The sequence below is a fragment of the Lactuca sativa genome, chromosome 5 (genome assembly GCF_002870075.4).
Source record: "Lactuca sativa cultivar Salinas chromosome 5, Lsat_Salinas_v11, whole genome shotgun sequence".
Taxonomy (NCBI): domain Eukaryota; kingdom Viridiplantae; phylum Streptophyta; class Magnoliopsida; order Asterales; family Asteraceae; genus Lactuca; species Lactuca sativa.
Window position 1 is genome coordinate 295546974 of NC_056627.2, and position 23477 is coordinate 295570450.

Genomic DNA, 23477 nt, shown 5'->3' on the forward strand with positions numbered 1-23477 from the left:
ACCAAAAGAAATATATTTGACTTCCCAAATTAAATTTATAGGGTGTGACCGTGAGTGAGAAAGCACGAACTAACCTATAAATTTTTGTTATGTTGCTGCTCTTTGATCTTCCCTCACCAACTGCAACACAAAATTATCGATGGTGGAATCCAGTAAGTTGAAGGAAGAACGTTTGCATTCAAAACCCTGAATTTGTTTTTGAATTCATCAATTAAGGTTAAGGATTTGTGAAACGTATAGTCGAATCTGCTTGAGAGAGAGAGAGAGGTGCAATTGACATATAATGAGTTATAAAACCTGATAGGTGGGTGGGTGTCTTCGTTTTCAGCAGATCAGGTCATTGTTTCCAGCAGACGGTGGTCGCTTAGGGTAGGGTTTTTAGTAGAGATATAGTTGAGAGAGAGAGAGAGAGAGAGCGACGTCGTAGAAGAGATGTGCCCTATGTACCGATGTTGGATGATGAAGGAGATGGTTTCAATGGTTTTAGGTGGTGATGTTGCAAGGATAGAGATGTGGAGAAGATTTTCTTTTAAAAGAGAGTATATGGCAGTAATATGAGGGAGGTGGGTGTAATCCACAATATTTGCCGATATCATAGCATGAAGAAGTCTCGATCAATATCAACTAAAAAAATTAGATAAAATTATGTTGACTTTTTCTAGTCAAAATGAATTTTTTGTTTAAAATTTAAATCATCTTTATTGGGAAAGATAATGAGGTACGATTGAATGTTTCAACATTAGACATTTGAATTTATTGTGTATTAAACACTTGTACTTATTGCATTGTATTTTGTAGGAATGTAATTATAATATTATTTTAATAATGTTTTCGTTGTACTATTGGCTTAAACACTTGGACGTCTTAAATCTATTTTTATAAATAGTAAAGTTTGTATAATAATATAGTAAGATATATATATATATATATATATATATATATATATATATATATATATATATATATATATATATATATATATCCTCTCTAATAAATGAAAGTTGTTTTTGCCACTTATCACACTCTCATTTAATTTGTCAAACTCACCATAATACGTCGTTTTCTTGGATATATTTATGATAATGTTCTTAAACTTCAACCCCTAATTTGATTTACTTTCAAGATTTTTGAAATTTCACTATTTTCTTCCTCTTACATCACATGTTTATGTCGAACACCTACTAGGCTATATATATTATAGTTAAAAATGAAAATTATATAAGAAGAAGATAAATGTAAATTTTATAACAATCTTGGAATGAAATCAAGTTAGAAGTTGAATTAAAAGAGCATTGGACAATTACAATGTGTATGTGTGATACAAAACAACGTAATATAATGAGTTTGGGTACCTAAGCTTATATACCCTTAAGGGTATATTCACTTTTCCCTATATATATATATATATATATATATATATATATATATATATATATATATATATATATATATATATATATATATATATATATATATATAGGGAAAAGATCAAATGAGAACAACTAAAAGGTTAAAAACGCGAGAACAGTTGTGAACCAATCATCATATAAGGACATAAAATGAATTTTACAAAATAATTAATTATGGATAATTTGTGAGTAGTTAATTAATTCCTAAAATCATGGGATTCAATATGGTTAATAGATATTTTACCCAAATATTAGGAACTTATATAATCTCTTTTTAATTAACAAAATCAATAAAATGATTTTAAAAACATTTTTAGCATAATTTAAGAAAAACGTTATTTTTTTTTTTGCTTTAAGTTTTTTTTTTTTACCAACCACATCAAAAATACTGACACATTAATCATTTTACCCGAATATTAGTAATCATGCATGAATAAATATATATTTGTAGTCATATATGAAGTCGGTAATAATCTTGAATGAATAGAGGAATTAATTTATATTCATCTATACTAATAAATAAAACCCATTTTCTGTCACATGTCATGTCCTCATTGATTTGGACACATGGCATTTTAATAGATTTTTAGAATTTATTTATTTCCACATGTAATTTTCTGATTTGTTTACATATCATAACTTATTTGGGTTATAATATTGAGAGAAATAAATGTTTCCTTGAAAAAGAATTGATATATTTATAATGTAATAAATGTCATAATTAATGAGAGCTCTAAAATTGATATTGATATTAAATTTAATGTTTAAATATTGATATTAAATTTTTATTTTTAATAAACCCGTGTATTACACGGGTCTGAATAAAACACAATTAAAGAAAGATCACCATAAATGAAAACATCTAAATATGAATTGCTTCAATCATTAATGAATATACATTTAATCTAATGAATATATTTAAATACACATTTAATCACTAATGAATACACATTTAGTCATAAATGAATAGAAAACACTATTAAGAGACAAAGAATTTCTAATATGATATCGACTTTGACTTCCTCGGTTAAAGAGATTGATTCGTTGTGGATCTCCGATGGGTCACAGAGGCGTGGTAGTTCGGCGATGATTTTTCTCAGAACGCCTTAATCTTTTGTGTCACCCAACTTCCCTTTTCCATAGCATTCTTTCTATGTGTATATTTTTGTCTGATCAAGCTATTGTATCTATATCAACATAAAAACCCAATATTTATAAATGAATAAGACATGAGTGAAAAATAATAATGTAATATAATAAGCCAGACTATGATATTCACTGTTCATAAATGAATAAGGTGTTAGTTAAAAAAAGAGCTTAACATCTTAAGCCAATTTTACTTATTCATTGATGAATAGATAAATGAATAAATTCATATGTCTTGTCTTTTGACCCAATAAACAAATCTGGTGTTCCTAATCTGGTTTGATATCAGCAAATGGTGTTCGTAATCTGATTGTAGGAAACTATAAAAAAAACTGAACTTTAAGGGGGACAGTGAATCCAAAATCAAAAGCCTAAAAATTCTAGGGTTACCTTCAATTTGGGAACAAGAAAACAACGGGAATTAATTTGGCTATCCAACCAGATTACGAACACCATTTGATGTTATCGGCACATTAGATTGCGTTGTCGACGACTCCATGGCCTCTATGTCTTTTGATGTCGCAATCGGTCTCTGTATATGTCTCTTTGTCGCAATCGATCTCTGTATATCATCTCCAGTGAAGATCTGGCAGAGAAACATCAAAGAGATTGTTCGGCTTCATCACATCTTTGATAGTCGCTTTCAGTCGGCGTTGCATACGATGATTAAGGTTGTGGTGCAAAATAATGAGGATGATGAACAGGTTTTAATGGTGCACAAAGATGGTTGTGGCGTGAGATGATGAGCAGGAGGATTCGATTTTATTGATACAACCCTAGGTAGAAGATGGTGCTCAAAGATGGTGGCTGTGCGATGGTTGAAGATGGAGGACTGAGGAAGACGATGAACGCAAACAATGGTGAAGGAGGTGGGGGTGTGCGGCCGACTTTTTCAAAATAATTAGATTAGGGTTTTCTAGTTAAGTAGAGAGAGAGAGAGGGAGGGAGAGAGAGAGAGAGAGAGAGAGAGAGAGAGAGAGAGAAATTATAGGAATTTCTATTTAATTAAATTATATGGATTTCCTATTGTACCCTTCTTGCCTTTTCAAAGTTACATATTTAGCACATCAATTTTATAAATGTTCATAAATAGTCCAATTAATAATAGCCATAGATCTAATTATTTACAAGGCTGTGATCTGTTCTCACGTTTCAATCTTTTAGCTGTTCTCATTTGATCATATATATATATATATATATATATATATATATATATATATATATATATATATATATATATATATATGATGTGACGTGGTCAACATTTCCAAGGGTTAGTGATGTGATAGTAGGGATGTGGTGAAGATGTGATGCTAATATTGCGTTATTTAATAAGCATATCGTGATCATAACCCTTAACCTAATGAATTTATATATGAATGAATTACTAATCTAAATTAAAATATCTGAAAATAGAATTTCATTGTTAAGAAGTAAAAATGAAAAATAAAAATGTCAACCGATTATACTATAATATTATACTAGAATAAAGCCATGTAGTTTAAATTTAAATTCAATTAGTTTATATTAAAATGTAAATATATATTTTCATGATTTTTTGAAGTATTGAAGTATAAATACTTATTTTTAATTATTTAAAAATACAGACATTTTTAGATGTACAGATACATATTTTTACGATATTAGAAGAATAAATGCATTTTCTAAAAATATCAAACACATTTTTGAAAGTATAAATACATACTTTTACATTTTTAGAAGTATAGATATTCTTTTAGATGTACAATACATATTTTTATGGTTTTAGAAATAAAATTACCTTTTTAGAAATATTAATATAGATTTTAGAAGTATATATATATATATATATATATATATATATATATATATATATATATATATATATATATATATATATATATATATATATATATAGCTTTAAATGCATAGGTACCTTTATAGAAGTATAAATATATAATTTTATGTCTTTTAGAAATATCGATCCACCTTTAGAGGTAATATTTCTAAATATGTATTTACAATTCTAAAAATATTGTAACATTTTGGAAAAAAAAAATCAATCGATACTTTTTGAAAACGTAAAATACGTATTTTTACTCGTTAAAAATGTATCTATATTTTTGGAAACATAAAAATATGTATTTATACTTCTATATTTATGAAAACATAAAAATAAATATTTACATTTTAAACTTTATAAATTGACAAAAAAAAAATATTTACATTTTAAACTTTATAAATTGACAAAAAAAAAACTCTTAATATAAATAAATAATATTTTAATAAGACGTAATGCAATGCTTAAATTTATATTTTTCATAAATAATTTTATTTTTTCTGTATGTATACACATGCATAATATAAAAATATTATAGTTACCACCAATCAACTTCATGATAAAAGAGTAATACAAAAGGGATGTTGTGCAAAGGTTGATTGGAAATGATAATGCCACTTTATTTTGGAAGGATCAATAGATTAGAGTTACTACCTTAACGATCCGATTTCTCGTTTTTCAGTTTAGAAACAAAGAAAAATTGCTTCATTAACCAAAGATAGAATTACACTAATTAGAGCTGGTCTTGGAAGCGCCCTCTTAACTTTGTTAAATCTCTGGAAGTGGTTTTTGGCCACTTACATCAATTTAGGATATTATACATGACTTCCATTCCTCGCCTTCTATTGATTGTCAGAGATGGAATTTGGGAGGCTTGTATTATTTTACTATAGTAAAAGAGAGAAGACATGTTGATGATTGTGTTATCCTAGAAACCAACGTCCCAACTAGATGGTTTAAAACGCTTCCTCAAAAAGTCAATGTGTAATGTCCCTATTTTTGAACCAAGTATTGCATTTAAAACTAGACTAATCATTCAAAATCCATTTTTAGAAACATATCGTAACATTTTTTTTTCAAAAACATAAAGTTTAAACCAATCTAAATTACGAAAACCAGTGGAAGTCGAATAACTATATAACACCGATGTCAATGTGCAGTCATGTCACTCCCTTATCATGAAATACATGAAAAACATTTAACTTAACAATGTAAAAATAAAGCTTAGTGAGTTTCCCAAAATACTATAAATTCAACCATACATATAGATAAGGATCTCAACTCTAGTGCCGACCCATCATCAACACCTAAAACAAAACATACATTATACATATTAAAGGTTCGCTTGATTAGATACAAACAAGTATAAACATAAAGAAAGATGGTAGAAAGATAAAAGAACAAAAAAACAACGATTATCACAAAGATTTTTTTCACTAAGAAAAGTGTTCTCACAAAGAAAACACCCGCACAAAGCGGTCACAAAGACGATCAAACATATGCATTAGGGTTTAGACCTAATGCATGATTATACATGATTACAATAAACATAAATTGCTTTATTTTAGAGATGTAATCTAATCTACGTTTAGTCTGATCCTAATCTCTAAGATTATAGAGGAGATATCTATTCTATAAATCAAAGCTATCTATAATTACAAATTATCTAACAGACTAATATACAAAAGTATCAGACTTTATACAAAACTATCACATTGTCGCTAATACTATGTAGACGATGGTGTTGGCGCTTATGCTGGCACTGACATTGGCGTTGGTGGACAACGCGTGAATGATATTTGACTCATCAGATCACAAAGTGTGACCTTACAATCTCTCTTATCTGATAATGTCAAAACTAATCGTCAAAATTGTCATTAGGAGAATCTTCAGAAAACTTGCCTACTTCTTTCAAAATTTCTAGCTTTATCCACTTGAATTCATCAATCTGATGATCTTTTAAACATTTGGTGAGGTCAAGAGAGATCATCTCATGATAACCTCGTTCAAATTCTTTTTGACCCATGCATTCCATACGAAGATGAAATAGATGTTCAATAGGAACAACATGAAGATCATCAGTGCGATGAAAGCACATACGGTTTTGACTATCAAGATAAAAGATACCATGTTCAGTCTCCCAGATGAACATGTATTGAATAGGCTCAACTCCCAGATGAACATGTTTTGACTACCAAAATTTCAGTCTTAGATCTTCGATTAAGAACGTTTCCAAACTTCTTTCGGTCAATTTTATCATATAGCTCAGAAACCCTTTTTCGTTGGGCAATAGTATTGTTGAAGCGCTGCAGATCATCACTTTGAATATTTAGTCCTCCATCAGATGAGGTATGCATCTGAGCAAGCTTCCTGGAGCGACATTTTTCTTTATCCTTTTGTATTGAGGCATCGTGCTCCAACATAATTTCCCTGACTTCTTCTAATGGAAGTTTCCATTTCTCAACCAAATCTTCCAAATTAATTATCAGCTTTCTTTTCTTTGGAGGAGGATTAACCGAGAAACTACTAGGGAATGAGAAACTACCAGGGGCTGAGGAACTACCAGCTTCAGCATTATTAGCCCCTACCCCTAAGAAGAAAGTCTTTATTTTTCTTGGAATGAACTGATAATCATCAGAATCAACGTTAATATGAGAGCCCTGAGGAATCTCTCTCTCTCTCTCTCCCCCCCCCCCCCAGAGAATGCATCAGGATAGGTGTAATTAAAAGGAACAAAAATTTGTGGCAGTAAATCCATATCCATAAAACCTTCATAATCTTTAATATTCTCATACCAATTATCGGTGTTTTCAGGATCAGGCTTTGGTGTAGACAAACTAACAATAGTGATAGATATATCTTGATTTGTCTCCCCCTTTTTGGCATCATCAGATCGAGGAGATTGAAGAGGCGTGTTATGACGAGGAGAGGGAGTGTGAGGAGGAGGATTTGATGGAGGAGATGGTCAGATTGATGGATGAGGTAGAGGAGGATTGTAACCAAATAGGGGTGGAGAATGATCATTATGAGGAGAGGTAGGAGGAGTGCTTCCACAATTTCATCATCTTCAACCAGGGCAGTAGTGTATTTAATTTTAGCCACATCTCTCTCGACTTTGTTAGTCTTTGTCCAAGAGATTGTGTCAGTTAAACCAAAAGAGATAGTTGGGAAAGCACCGTTACTTGGAAATTAGAACTCGATTGCCATTGAAAGGTAGCAACATCTTGAAGGGGAGATGGCAACGAGAGGGTAGTTGCAGCTCGTGGAGGAGGAAATACTGGATTGGAACCATCAACAACATTAATTAGTGGGTCATTTGTTTCAACTTGAGGTGAAGTTAATTCATGATGTGTGATAGGCTCGGTAGAATGAGTTGATGATGATGAAGTGGTCGAAGAAAAGCGAATGGGGTTGTTTAATCTCTAAGGGGAATTTCTAACTTGTTTCTGAGCAGAAGTTTCGACCATGTAAGTATCAGTCTCGATGTCATTAAGATTTTCATCTTCATTACTAGCATCCTCTTCACCCCCAATGTTATCCTCAGGGTCAGCCATGTGAGAAGCTTATGGGTCTTCAATTACATTTGTATTCTGAACCCAGTTCTCCATATGTTGATTCAAATGAGGATCTCCATCAACATGGCTAGCATTGGTGATTTTTGATGAGAGAATTGGAAAGATTATCCATGATTGATGTTGTAACCTATACCAGTGCGAGCCAATGAGGATATGGAACATAAGCTGAATTTTTGTTCCCAGTGAAGCATTTTGTTGAAACAAAAAGTGACCCTCTTCAACTAATAGGAACCACAGACTTTTGCACTTGGTGATGCTGAAGATAAGTTACTACCGGAGACTGTTTTTATCCATCGAAGAATCACAGAGTTAAAGATGAACTGCAGAGTGATGTTCTGCATGAAGATAGTTTAAGTTACATTAATTGACATTGCTTGTATTCCATGTATTATTCGGTGAACCATTAATGGTCACCATAGTCAGTTACTTTTAGATTATTTTACTCTTTTGATGTAACTTTTTGGGACTCTAGAAATAGAGCTTCCCACTTCATGTAATCCTTACCAATTTATCAAATATCAATCTATCGATCACTGAATGTTTATCAAAATCAGATTGTTCATCTCTATATATTGAGTTATCGTAATTGAATACATCATGCATGATTGTGAACCTTACTTAGAAAGACTTAATGACACTTATGTTGCCGTCCTTACAAACTATAACAAAGCCCTAGATGAAAAGAACATAGTGACCCAAGAGATGTACCATGTGAGAGGAAGACTAGAAGACAAAAAGCTTAAGATCATTATCTTAGAAAAAGACTTGTTGTTATAAAAAGATGCTAGAATGTTAAGTAAAACTCAATTAGATATTGCTTTGAATCAACGGGATCTTGATCGAAAAGAGATTGTACATTTGAATCGTTTAATAGAAAAACTGTTTAATGAAACTGAAGCTATTGAGAACCTAGTTAACAATGGGACTGTAGACAACACTTATAATTGGGGATGGTCCAATGGGTACTCTACCGATGAGAACTCTATTCCTCAATTTGATGCCAATCGTCCCTATGTCCCACCATATCAGACTTTTCATTATCCATTCAATGACAAAACTTGACACGGAGACATACGATGTCACTTTGATAGACTTTAAGAACTTAACAACAATTGTGTCATTGAGGAAGTTCTACCTAAATCCTTTGGTAATTTAGATGATCTCTTACCCATCATTGGCAAAATTTGTCCCGGTTCTCAGTCTAGTTCAGATGTGGATGAAGTAATTGCTTTGGAAGGACATGAATTAGTTGTAGATTGTCCATCCTAGCTCTCCAAGACATGTCCCAACCAAGAGTCACCAAAGACTTACTATGCGGTAGTCCAGTCTTCTCTACCGCACACCCAAATCAAAAGCACAACTACTCTTCAGCCCATCTTGCATGAACTACCCATTAATAATTTTGAGTTTGGACAATGTTCTCTTCTAGTTCCAATGACTCATGTCCTTGTTTTTTTACCTCAAACAAAGAATTCCAAGAAACCTCAACTAAATGTTTCCAATGTTGTCCCACCGAAGTTAGAAGCAAATGGCTCTCGAAAAGGTGATCAGATCTGAACGTGAAAAGCGAGAAGCTGATTCCAAAAACTGAAATTTCAAAAACCAGACCAAGTTTTCAAACAAAAGGAATTTTGAAAAACCCATTACTGCAAAAATCTTTTCAAAATCCATTGTAGTTGATGGATTGTGCAAAAAGTCGTGTCTAGTGATTAAATCTCTTGACTCAAACAAAACTGAAATTTTTTCAAAAGGAAGTCAAGTCAACATCATCAAATTCCTTAAAAGACACAAAAATGAAGGGTATTTTACACACTTCACAAACTTTGAAATCCCTTTTGTTAGTCAAAAGGTCTAAACCTACAACAGTGTGACAACCCGATATTTCAACTCTATGTAATGACCTAAAAAGTCAATTATTGTAACCACTTTTGTGATAATGAAATTAACTTCGAAAATAAAATGTCCAAAAAGTTTCTATTTAATTACCTACTATGTTAGATGTCATTAAACCGTGATCGTACGTAAAAAGAACGCCCAAATCCGACTTCATATATTGAAGTTATGATTTTTGCAAGTTCGGCTTAGCCGCAGACAGCTAAAAACTCGAATCGGAAATCGAGCGACTTTTGGCCGGAATGACCTAAACGAGAATCGAAGGTCTCGACAATGGTAATTCAGCGGTAAAAAGTCTGGCAAAAACCGACGTCAGATAAAGAAGTTATGAATTTCTAAAGAAATTCCTTAAACATGACCTTTTAAAAATAAATAATAAAAATAATTTCAAAATTTGCCGACGGAATCAAAATTTGCCGATGCATCAAACCAAGGACTTGGTTGCGTTCTTATGCAGAGAGGGAAGGTTATTGCTTATGCCTCCTGACAGCTTAAGACACACGAAGTGAACTATACGACCCACGATCTTGAGTTAGGAGCAGTGGTATTTGCTCTGAAGATCTGGAGACACTACTTATACGGAACAAAAAGTACTATTTTCACCGATCACAAGAGCCTTCAACACATTTTTTATCAGAAGGAACTCAACATGCGACAACGACGATGGGTCGAGTTACTCAATGACTACGAATGTGAAATTCGTTATCATCCTGACAAGGCCAACGTGGTAGCTGACGCCCTAAGCCGAAAAGAATACACTGGACGAAGAGTCAAATCTCTGACTATAACTATCCATTCCCACTTATCCACACAAATTAAGGAGGCTCAACTGGAAGCTTTGCAACCTGAAAATGTGGCGAGTGAATCCCTGAGAGGAATGGACAAGAATCTAGAAATCAAGGGTGGTGGGGCATATTATCTCATGGACCGAATCTGGACGCCGAAACATGGTGGTTTCAGAGACGTAGTCATGACCGAATCACACAACACGAGATATTCCGTTCACCCAGGTTCAGATAAAATGTATCTGGATCTTAAGAAACTATACTGGTGGCCTAACATGAAAGCAGAAATTGCTACCTTCGTAAGTAAATGCCTTACTTGCGCTAAAGTTAAGGTCGAGTATCAGAAACCGTTAGGATTACTATAACAACCGGAGATACCAGAATGGAAATGGGAGCGAATTACTATGGACTTCATAACCAAGTTGCCCAAGACGACGGGTGGACTCGATACCATATGGGTCATCGTCGACAGATTGACTAAATCCGCGTATTTCCTACCAATCAAGGAGACTGAAAAGATGGAAAAGCTTACTAGAACTTACATAAGGGAAATAGTGCGACTGCATGGTGTTTCGATATCCATTATCACCGATAGAGATAGTAGATTCACTTCAAGATTCTGGCAGTCACTACAAAGTTCCCTAGGGACTAGGCTAGACATGAGTACAGCCTACCACCCACAAACAGACGGGCAAAGTGAGAGGACGATACAAACTTTGGAAGATATGCTGAGAGCCTGTGTGATTGACTTTGGAAAGGCATGAGATATCCATTTACCCCTTGTTAAATTTTCATACAACAATATTTATCATACAAGCATAAAGGCTGCTCCGTTTGAAGCCCTCTATGGTCGAAAGTGCAGATCCCCTCTATGCTGGACTGAAGTTGGCGATGCCCAGTTAGCTAGAGGACGAGTTCCTGAAAGCACTCTCACCGGTCCAGAAATCATACGGGAAACGACAGAGAAGATCGTTCAAACTTAACCTAACCTACCGCGTGAACTTAGTAACATAACCTACCGTCGAGTGGCTTACAAACTTAACCTACCGTGTGAACTTAGTAACATACATCCAACCTTCCATGTCTCGAACTTGAAAAAGTGTCTGTCCGATGAGACTCTTGTTATTCCACTCGACGAGATCGAGATCAACGAGAGCCTCAACTTTGTGGAAGAACCGGTAGAAATCATGGACCGAGAGGTCAAACAAACAAAACAAAGTCGCATACCCATCGTGAAGGTTCGTTGGAACGCCAAGCGGGGACCTGAATTCACATGGGAACGCGAAGATCAGATGAAACAAAAGTACCCTCACCTTTTTCATATTCACTAGTATCCTTACTACTTTAAATTTTGGGACGAAATTCCCTCTAACGGGAGGATGATGTGGCAACCCGATATTTCAACTCTATGTAATGACCTAAAAAGTCAATTATTGTAACCACTTTTGTGATAATGAAATTAACTTCGAAAATAAAATGTCCAAAAAGTTTCTATTTAATTACCTACTATGTTAGATGTCATTAAACCGTGATCGTACGTAAAAAGAACGCCCAAATCCGACTTCGTATATTGAAGTTATGATTTTTCCAAGTTCGGCTTAGCAGCAGATAGCTAAAAACTCGAATCGGAGATCGAGCGACTTTTGGCCGGAATGACCTAAACGAGAATCGAAGGTCTCGACAATGGTAATTCAGCGGTAAAAAGTCTGGCAAAAACCGACGTCAGATAAAGAAGTTATGAATTTCTAAAGAAATTCCTTAAACACGACCTTTTAAAAATAAATAATAAAAATAATTTCAAAATTTGCCAACGGAATCTAAACGAAAGTTGTAGAGCGTAGTCTCACCTACGCGTGGATATAAAGACCATCGAAAACGGAATTCATATGAAGAAGATATGAATTTTAGAAATTTATTAATTAAATAAAATATAAATTTAATTATTAATCCTTGGTATTATCTGAAGGGGAGTCATCAGATAGGGCCGAGTTACGCCCCGCGTAAGCTCGTACGCCCCGCGTACTAAAAGCCTAGGCTTCGGATCGTCCACGTCTCGCCCTATGCGAAGCTAGTAGCCCGTCCCATCCGAGTCCGAGGCAGTCGAGGATCCGATCATGCGTGACGTACGCGTACGCCCAGTGTACCCTCGTACGCCCCGCGTACTGAGGCGGTTCCCAGCCCCTATAAAAGGGATGCGAGGGTTCCGAAGAAAGGGCTCCATTTCTCTCATTTCTTTTGCGTTCCTGCCTCGTTTTCCGTGCCCGTGCTAACAACACTAATGATCCGAATACTTTAAATGATATAATACCCAACACTTGCGACCCTCAGATTTGATGCATAAACTAAAACCTCGGTAATGGACCACTTCCCTAGTCGTCTGTAAAAGCCAATCAACACGACTGGAAAAACTAATGAATCTTGGCGATACTAGAGAAATAAACGACTGAATCCTGACCATAGACCCCCCACACAATACCGCAGAACTGATCTCGACTACCACCCAAAATACAACTAAACACTTGTAGCCCGCAATACGACAGATGACTTTTCAATAACCCACTAATGATTCACGGCATGCGAAAGACATAAGACAATTATTGGAGATATAATCCACAATAACAGGGAATTAACATGATATATCGCTCACCCCAACCAATAAAACACTTAAGAAACATAAATACAAATATCAACTAAAGAAAAACAAAAGATAACATACCCGCAATATCACCTGCTGATATGAGCAATCCGGCTACGCTTGTAGCAACCCATACTACTGGAACGACAAACTCCATCATGCAATTTCCCTCACATGTCATACTGACTTCGGCTCTGTTGGCCTCTCAACCGTTGATCAGAAGCCTTGGGCCTCCAATTCATATGCACCTGATCTTTGTCTCCTTGGTAGAAACTTGTACCGAATGCGTTATCCATATCCGATAACACCCTACTGGAAACAGGGTTCCTCTCCTCATAGAATGCAGGAGCTCCACAAGCATGAAACTCAAAGAAAGAAAGAGTGTGAGATCCAATGGTAGCCATAACCTCATCACGGAACGCTCCCAAGAATTCATCCAAGATCTTCAAAAAACCGTTCCTTGACCGAACGAAAGACCATAGGAGTGTTCTCCAAAACAATGCGGGTAATCTCTGACGAGATGAATTCCCGTATCTGCTCGCTAATCGACTCAGTACCCTTACCTAAGCCGGAACTAGAACCTAAACCTCCTTCTTGGAAGCTCATCACCAAATTGAAGTACAAGCATGCAGAGGATCATAACATACTCAAGAATCCTCTTCCCAAAGCTTCTTAGATTCTTAAAGACTTTCCCCGATTCGAGTATGGATCCTATGCTTTCAGTAGTACGGGCCCAATACTACCTTCCACACCTATCCATACTTTCCTCCAGGATCATCCCTAATCCTAAGTCACCTACTCCACTGATGCACTAAATATCCGCTAAACAGCAACACGATACCCACCAAAGCACATCCTAGTCTCCCCTTAGGTTCCCAACCTCACCTACCATCAGCTACTGAAGAACTCCTCATGATGTCAGTCGTGCACCTCATGAATACCATCATATTCACTTAGTAGCTGACTCCCATCATCCAAGAGTTCCATAAAGCACAAGGCAAGCAGCATTCATGCAATAACACTCTGATCCATAGAACATTCACCCCACACACTACTACGAATGCAAGAAATTCCACCCTTACTGTCGGTTGCCTTATGGATAAAAATTATACACAGAACAGGATCAAATATATTATCGACTAACAGACTCTACCCTAGGACTACATCTAGACAAGGAACAGGAAATAAGGCCAAATCAATTATTCTAAGGCTATAAGATCCAAACCGTATACAATTTTGAAAGCATACACTTAGCAGTTATTGATACCACTAATATTCCCATTACAGCACAACATTCAATACTCCCAAGACTACTAAGCATCACACACATCAATCCAATCCATAACTGACTAATCAGCTCAAGCATGCAAGTCTACCAGCTCATATAATAAACATACAAAGGCATTTCTCCTAGCATTCTATCATGCAAAAACTAAGCAGATCCTTAGCCCTAACTAGCATGCGATTCGCCGATTCATAAATCAAACATAACAGATAACATGTATCAGTATTTTGGGAAAACTTACTCAAGCTCGGATGATTGCATGCACCATACCCTTTCTTATCTTAGAAAACTCTTTCCTTAAATACTTTTCCTTTTGAAAATTTTACCAAATCCTCAATTTGAGTTCAGACACACTCAAGAGTATGTCTAAATCCCTCAAACCAAGGCTCTGATACCAACTTGTAACGACCCAAAAATCAAGGGTAAAAATTTCATTTTTATTATCGTCAAAACACAGATGTCATTTAATCCAAACATTCCAAAAAGATTGCTAATTAAAAATATTTATCAAAGTTCATCCCAAAATCACATATGGCGAAAAACACAGGTATGTGCGTTGCGATCAAGTCGGGCCCTTCCTTTCCAAACCGATGATACCTGAAACCATAAAAAAAACTGTAAGCATGAAGCTTAGTAAGTTCCCCCAAAATACCACGTAGCATACAATCACAAAGTAACATCCATAAAATATTATCCACAGAATATCATGTACAGTATATCATGTAACATACATATAGTTGCCCTGGGCTCCCCCATGGTCTTTACCAGGAATGCCATGGGCTCCCCCCATGGTCTTGATGGGTTTTGAGCATTCTAACACTTCCTAAGTGTACATGCAACCCTAATAACCTTGGATCTATGTTTGTCTAATTATCATGCAAAGTTGAATTCCAAGGTTATATTCCTATCTAACATGCATGGGGAACAATTTTAACTTAAAGTATAGATAGAATAACTTACCTTGTTGTTGTTTGTGTTCCTTGAAACCTTGTGAGCCTAGCACCCCAAGTGTGATGCCTCAAATGCTTCACACAACACCAAATGCTCTTGGAAGAACTTATGAGAGAACACACACTTCTCAAAAATCGGCCAAGCCCTCTTGTTTCCTTAGTGTAGCCGATTTTGGTGGAGAATATGATTCTTATATAGTGTTGACACATCTAGGGTTACACCATGTAAACCCTAATGTGTCATGACTCTTCATTTCCATGACCCATGGGTTTGTAACTCCCATGGAGCATCCTATGGGTAGAACCCAACTTGATAATCCATGAAGCCTCTTAGCCCACTATACAAGATATGGATGATTTACATAATCAACCCATATATTTAATTAGTTCTCTTTTGACCACTTAATTAATTCTAAATTAATTATTGATCAAACTAATCAAATAATATTATTAATATATTAGAACTTATAATATATTAATAATCTCCAAGTGTTATTTCTCTCATTTAGTCTATCCAATTGCATGGTGCCATGCAACCCAAATGGACCATGCCGGGTCGGGTCAAGTACATACCAGAAATAGTTATGGACTTAGACACCTTATCCAACAGTCTCCCACTTGGATAAGTCTAATAACTATTACTGCAAGTATGACTTCAGGAACCGATCGGCAATCGTAGCTCTTTTCAAGGTTTCTCGGAACTGAGAAGATGATGGTACGCCATTTAAGATAAGTGATCATATAATCCTCTGTTCTAGATATCAGCCGGACAAATACATGGAACACTGTCTTGCTTATTGTCCAGCATTTGTTTCCCGATTTCCGATTTGTTTAACATAGAACTTAATTGAACACATCAACTTAGTTCTGACCGGGCCCGGTACATAGGTCAAAACAAAATCATCGAGGGGCCCAGATATCAGCTTCTAATCCAAGAAGGAACAGATAAACTTCGACTCATATGTTTGTTCTACCACTCATTGAATTACACACAAGAGTACGATTTATAACATCGAGTTACCAATGCGTTTTTTCGCACAATCAATGCATAACCAACTTGTAAGTAACAAATCATATCTCTAGGTTTGAAGACTTATACGATATTACCGTCTCACGATCACTCGAGATAGAATTCCATGAAGTGATTCCAGTGAGCGTGGGTTGAGTCCAATGCTCAGAACTTATGAGCACTCATGATTGTTGTAGCCTTGTCCAAGACCTCTACAACCAAACATGACAGTCTTGATTCATACCTACTTCCAACATATGACTGACTGTGGAGGTTTGAATAATATGTTATACCAAACAAAATTATTCTGGAAGTCAAAACATGCAAAAGAAATATAGTAAACGATCGACAAGAGATAGCAACACCTTACTCATAAATAAAACATTTTTTATTCATCATCAAATGTCAATTACACTTTACAAATTTCGAGGTTATCTAACTACTAAATCTAATATCATCCTTCAGCCCTATGCTCCGAGCATGCTGAAGATGCTTAACCCGAGTCAGTCCCTTTGAGAGGGGATCTGCCGGATTCTCATCTGATGATACCCTCTTTGCCACGAGGAGTCCTTCTTCGATCCGATGTCTGATGAAATGGTATTTTCTGTCGATGTGTCTGGATCTCCCGTGATCCCTTGGTTCCTTGGCTAAGGCAACAGCACTTTCACTATCACAGAAAATTTCCATTGGCTCTTTAATAGCTGGTACAACTCCAAGGTCTCCAATGAAGTTCTTCAGCCACATCGCCTCCTTTGCTGCCTCGCTAGCTGCAATATACTCTGATTCACAAGTAGAATCCGCCACTGTCTCTTGCTTGGAACTCTTCCAAGAAATTGCTCCTCCATTCAGGGTAAAGACCCAGCCCGACTGAGAGCGGAAATTATCCCTATCAGTCTGAAAGCTAGCATCACTATACCCTACTACTCTCAAGTCATCACTCCCACCGAGGGTAAGGATCCTGTCCTTAGTCCTCCGTAGGTACTTGAGGATATTCTTTACCGCAGTCCAGTGTGCCTTGCCAGGGTTTGCCTGATACCTGCTAACCATACTCAGGGCAAAGGCTACATTGGGTCGAGTACACGTCATAGCATACATGATCGATCCTACAGCCGAAGCATAAGGTGTTCGACTCATTTCTGCTATCTCAGCCTCATTGCTAGGGCTTTGTGTCTTACTCAATCTGGTGTTACTCTGGATGGGTAACTCTCCTTTCTTGGAATCCTGCATGCTGAATCTTTTCAGCACCTTATCCAAGTAGGTACTCTGACTAAGTCCAATTAGTCTTTTACTCCGATCTCTCAAGATTCTTATCCCTAGAATCTTGGAGACCTTCATAGCGAAACACTTCCCAAGCCAGGACTTTACTTCCTGTAGGGTTGGAATGTCGTTTCCTATGAGTAGTATGTCATCCACATACAATACCAAAAAGCTAACTATACTCCCACTAGCCTTGACATACACACAAGATTCATCTTCACTCCTAGCATGGTTACTTCACACCTCGTTTTGTGATCCTCGGTATCCCAGTCACAAAACTTGGAGGGCACACTCGAGATTGAAACATGCCTTTGAAAAGTTCATTGAATCTCAAAGAATCTAGGAATTTCTAAGAACCATTCAAAAACCTAATACTAAAATATTGCGGTTTTCGTGGTGGAAATTGGTGAATCGTCATTCACCTACCTTTCAAATATGATATAGCTTAGATTACGGCATACCTCTTCTAAGTTATATTATATTGTGATTGGATCCTAGCCTTAATATTAAATTTGGGTGTTTTATTAAGGACTCTCTTATATCTAAACTAATCTTGTTCTCTTTTCTTCAGATGTCTTTCAACAATGCTTCTGGCTCTAATCCTAATGGCTCCTTTACCCTTATGAACTTGTGTGGGAAAGTCACCTTTGATGGATCCAACTTCAATGAGTGGATCAGAAACATCAGAATGATTACCCGCTACGAGGACAAAGAATATGTCCTTGACAAGGAGCTTAAGGAGATTGATGAGACCACTGTAACTCCTCAGGAGATCGCTGACTTTCGGGCACATGAAAGGGATGCTACGAAAGTGGCTTGCATCATGATGGCCACGATGACAGCGGAACTCCAAAAATCTTATGAGGATTTCTACCCTTATGAAATGCACCAAGATTTGATGGAAAGATACCATCAAAGTGCAAGACAAGAGAGGTATGAAATCATCTGCTCCATGATAACAACCATGATGAAGGACGGGGAATCCGTCACGAGCCACATGCAGAAAATGCAAAGGTATGTGGATCGTTTGCTGAAACTTAATGTGAACTTCCCGGAGGATCTTGCAATAGATATCATTTTGCACTCCTTACCATCGTGCTATGATCAATTCCGCATGACATATCACATGAACAAGGAAGAAGTCACCCTCAGCAAACTTCAGGGACTTCTCAAGACCGCAGAATCAGGTCTTAAGGGGAAGTCGGTTGCTATCACTCCTACTCCAAACTCAACTCCGGTTTTGGCAATCGGGAAAAGTCGAGGGAGGAAGAGAAAGAGATCTTCGAAGGGTACCAAGGCTCGGACCCTTGATGGCTCTTCTTCAAATGGAACCAAGAAAGGTTTCATTACTCCTTCTTCTGACCCAAAAGAGGCTGAATGCTTCTATTGCCATGAAAAGGCTCATTGGAAGCGGAACTGCCCAAAGTACCAGCAGGATGTGAAGGATGGGAAAGTTAAACCCAACCATGCAGGTATTTACACTATCATTTCTAAAAACTCACCCCATTCTAAATCTTGGGTCCTTGATACCGGTTGTGGTATTCATATTTGTTGTGACTTGCAGGGACTAAGAAGAAGTGAGGATGTGGAGCAAGGAAGAATAAACTTAATCATGGGGAATAGGAAAGCTTTACCTGTCACCAAGATTGAAGTTTATACTTTATCGCTAAGTAGTGGGTTTAGTTTAGATTTGAATAAATGTTGTTACTCGCCAGGAATGGCAAGAAATATTATGTCCTTTCATGCTTTGTACAAACAAGGGTTTACCTTTTCGTTTAATAATGAAGTTGGTTCTATTGATGCTTTCTTTAATAATGTTCTTTATTTTAAAGCATTACCTTGTGATGGTGTGTATGAAGTTGTGTCTGTTGTAGATAACTTAGGAAATAATGTTTTGTGTATTGATTCTACTACTAATAATAACTTGGATAAAGCATCATTATGGCAATGTCGCCTTGGACATATAAGCAAGAAACGCATAGGCCAACTCCAAAAGGATGGAGTCTTGGAGTCGTTTGACCTTAAGTCAGATGATAGTTGCGAATCATGCTTACTTGGAAAAATGACAAAGTCACCCTTCACAGGCTCGTGTGAAGGGGGTGAAGGTTTGTTGGACCTTATACACACGGATGTGTGTGGACCATTCATGTCACACCCCCGAACCAGACGGCGGAAACGTCCGGGGGCTGTCGTGACTCAATTGCATATCATAACATTGAATATATATGAAACATAACAACATTCGTCACCATTCATTTCATATTACAACCAGTAGTGTTTACATGTCATACATTGTTTAAAACATTACATTCACAAAAATTAATTTGTTCCATTCATTCAAAATTAAACTGCAACCGTCACTGGATATGATTTCCCTTGATTCACTGGTTCCCTGAGAATACAAGTATTTTGAAAATCGTCAACATATGAAATGTTGGTGAGTTCATAAGTAGTGTTTGAAATCCAATGTTTTATATTGTTTGAAAACCACCAGAAAATCCGATATTTTCTGAACAGAAAAGCTTTTGAAAATGTTGTGAAGATCCATAGGTATGCTTGTTTGTTTCTATACTTAAAGAAAATTTGTTCATCAAGGTTGTATGCGTTTTGAATCTGTATGTATTAAAACAAAACCCTAGGAAAACCCGATGTTTTCCTAATTTCTTATATTACATGAAGTTACATTGAAATCATTGCATAGCGCATAGTGTCAGTCACAGGCGACGTTGGAAGGTTCTCGAGCAGGATTATTTACTACAAACCCGCGTTACACAAACGCCCAGTTTATAGTTATACTAACGAACCCGAAGGCGTCGTCAGTACTAATCGCGTTATCCAATCGCCCTGACTAGGTGTAGTCCCACATCCGAAGAGAAAGAGGTCACGAAGACCCCGGTGACTCCATTAACCGGTTGGGGATATAGTGTACGAGGGGTCCCAGACCCGCCTCGCAAAAAGGCAGACTCCACTGGCGACACTAAAGGACCCTTGGGGACCAGTAGTCTACAGCCATTGAAAGTCCGGTTACGTCGTGTCGGATTGGTAAAACCCAACACTTCGTAAGATAGAGGTCTTCGGGCCTTAAGATCAGGTCATTGGGCTAGCTAGGCTCAACGAACAAGATTTTACACTTTTGGGGCCCAAAGATGGTGCGTAGACGTCTGTGCACACTCGTATGTATAGTGAATTCCAAATCGTTAGTTGTATGAATCGTAGTGTCGTAGTGTCATAGCGTCGTAGTGTTAGTAGTTTTCGGATTTTATTGGTTCGAGACCGAACCAATTCGTTTAACAACGACTTTTGGTATTGTAGTGTATTGAATTTCGTCGATAGCCGCGATGCCATTATTTAATCAAATTGTGTATATTGAATTAGCCTTGAAATATTCCTGTTTTCAGCCCCTCATTATTTGTAAAATTTACATTTTCAACCCTTTTTATTAAATACTTCCCGGTTTGGTCCTTAAACTATTTTTCTTGACATTTTAACACCAAAAATTATTGAAATTAATATTTTTCAGCATATTTTTCATAGAAAACAGTTTAAGACCCTGAAAATGCAGTTTTTCTCGGTTTTAGCCCTTCTTTTCGCAATTTTGACAATTTTGGCCCAAATTGGAAAATTTTTGCAACTTTGGTCCTTTTTAAATTTAAAAAGCATTTTAAACCTTTGAAAAGGATTTGGGACACTTATAGTCCACTGTTTTACAGAAATTCACAGTTTTGGCCCTCCAAAACAGAAAAATTCGCATAATAGGCCTCCTTGGGCCGAAATTTTCATTTTTAGCCCAATAAGCTTGAAATTTATGTTTTTAATCCTCTAATTGAATATAATTCCAGAAATAGTTTTATGGAAACTGTTTTGGCACATTTCATTCATCAGAATCTGTGAAATGTCAATTTGGGCCCTTAATTTTGTATTTTTCACATTTTTGGCCCAAAATGGGTGTTTTTAGCTTAAAGAAAATTGTTGCTAACCACTTAGCTATTTTTCTTGTATCACTTTATATGTAGAAATATATTTGAAGCTAAAATCATAAAACATAAGTTATATCTCGGTTTTGAGGGGTTTAATGGCTAGATCCAACATTAAAACACATATAAGCATACATATAAGCATGGAAATCATACGAGGCATACAAACACATATAGATCTACACTTTCACTTGTATTCCCCCCCCACAAAACTCATAAAAACAGAAAATAGGGGTATGAATCTCACCTTAGGGGGTAGTTTCGGTTCTTGAAGAAAATATGGAAGAAATGAAGTGATTTTTGGCCTTTGCACTCCTTGATGAACTTTTCGAGATTATGGGGGTTTCTAGAGTGCAAGATCATGATTTTTGCATGGATTAGGAAGAGATGTTTGATAAATAAGGAATACAAGTCATAGATCCAAGCAAAACCTTACCTTAGATGATGATTTTTGGGGAAGAACCTTCTTGAATGCTTCCTAATTTTCGAGATTTTGGATGGAGGGGGAGAGTTGTTCTTGAGTGATCTAGAGAGGATTTGAAAGATTTTTGTGTGTGTGTGTGGGTGTATGGCCGAGAGTGAGAGAGGAGAGAAGGAAGAAGTGATTTTGAAGTGATGTTGCATGGATACATGGATTATATTGCATGGATACCCTATGGACAATAATGAGGTGGCACACTTAAGTCAACTCTTCCTTATCTTCTTGGGTTTGGGCCTTTGGGCCGAGAATGGTGGGGAAAAAAAAAGATTTTTGGGCCTTTTGGCCCTTAAGCCCAATATTTGAGGTAGTTTGGGTGATCATTGGCCTTATAAAATAAAATTGTGATTTTTATGCTTTATTAGGCTAGGTTAGGTTAAATTATGGATCAAAGCTTGTGATTTATTTCATTCTAGGTCCAACATGGTCCAAAATGTTGAAATAAATAAGTGTGGGTCCAATTAGAGCCCAATTAGGGTTCTAAGCCCATGGTAGTCTAATTGGAAGCTTATTGGCCCATTTGGATCCAATAAGGAAATTCTAGTCTAAAATAGACTTAACAAGAATTTCTAGGGTCTCCAATTGTTTGATGACTATTTGTAGTACTAGCATGTTGTGTTTGATTGAAGTTTTTGATTCACATTAACTTGAATGTATAGATTACATGGCTCAAAATCTACAGTTGTGACAATTCAAACATGCCACAAGGGATGCTAATCGTTATTATTTGACTTTCACTGATGATTACAGTAGATATGGATATGTCTACTTAATCAAGCATAAGTCAGAGACTTTCGAAAGGTTTAAGGAATTTAAACAGGAAGTCGAGAATCAATTGGGCAGGAACATTAAGATGCTTCGATCCGATCGAGGTGATGAGTATCTTAGTTCAGAGTTCCTCGACTATCTTAGGGAATGTGGGATTGTCTCACAATTGACACCTCCCAGGACACCACAGTTGAATGGTGTAGCTGAGAGGCGTAATCGAACCTTGTTAGATATGGTTCGTTCCATGATGAGTCGAGCTTCGCTACCAATCTCATTCTGGGGGTATGCCTTAGAGACTGCCGCCCATATTCTTAATTTAGTCCCTACAAAGAAAGTTGCCAAAACTCCTCACGAGATGTGGACTGGTAAAGTACCTAAACTAGACCACATCAAGATTTGGGGTTGCGAGGCTTTCGTGAGATGCGAGACTCATGATAAGCTCGAACCCCGAAGCGAGAGGTGTATTTTCATCGGCTACCCACAGCAATCCTTTG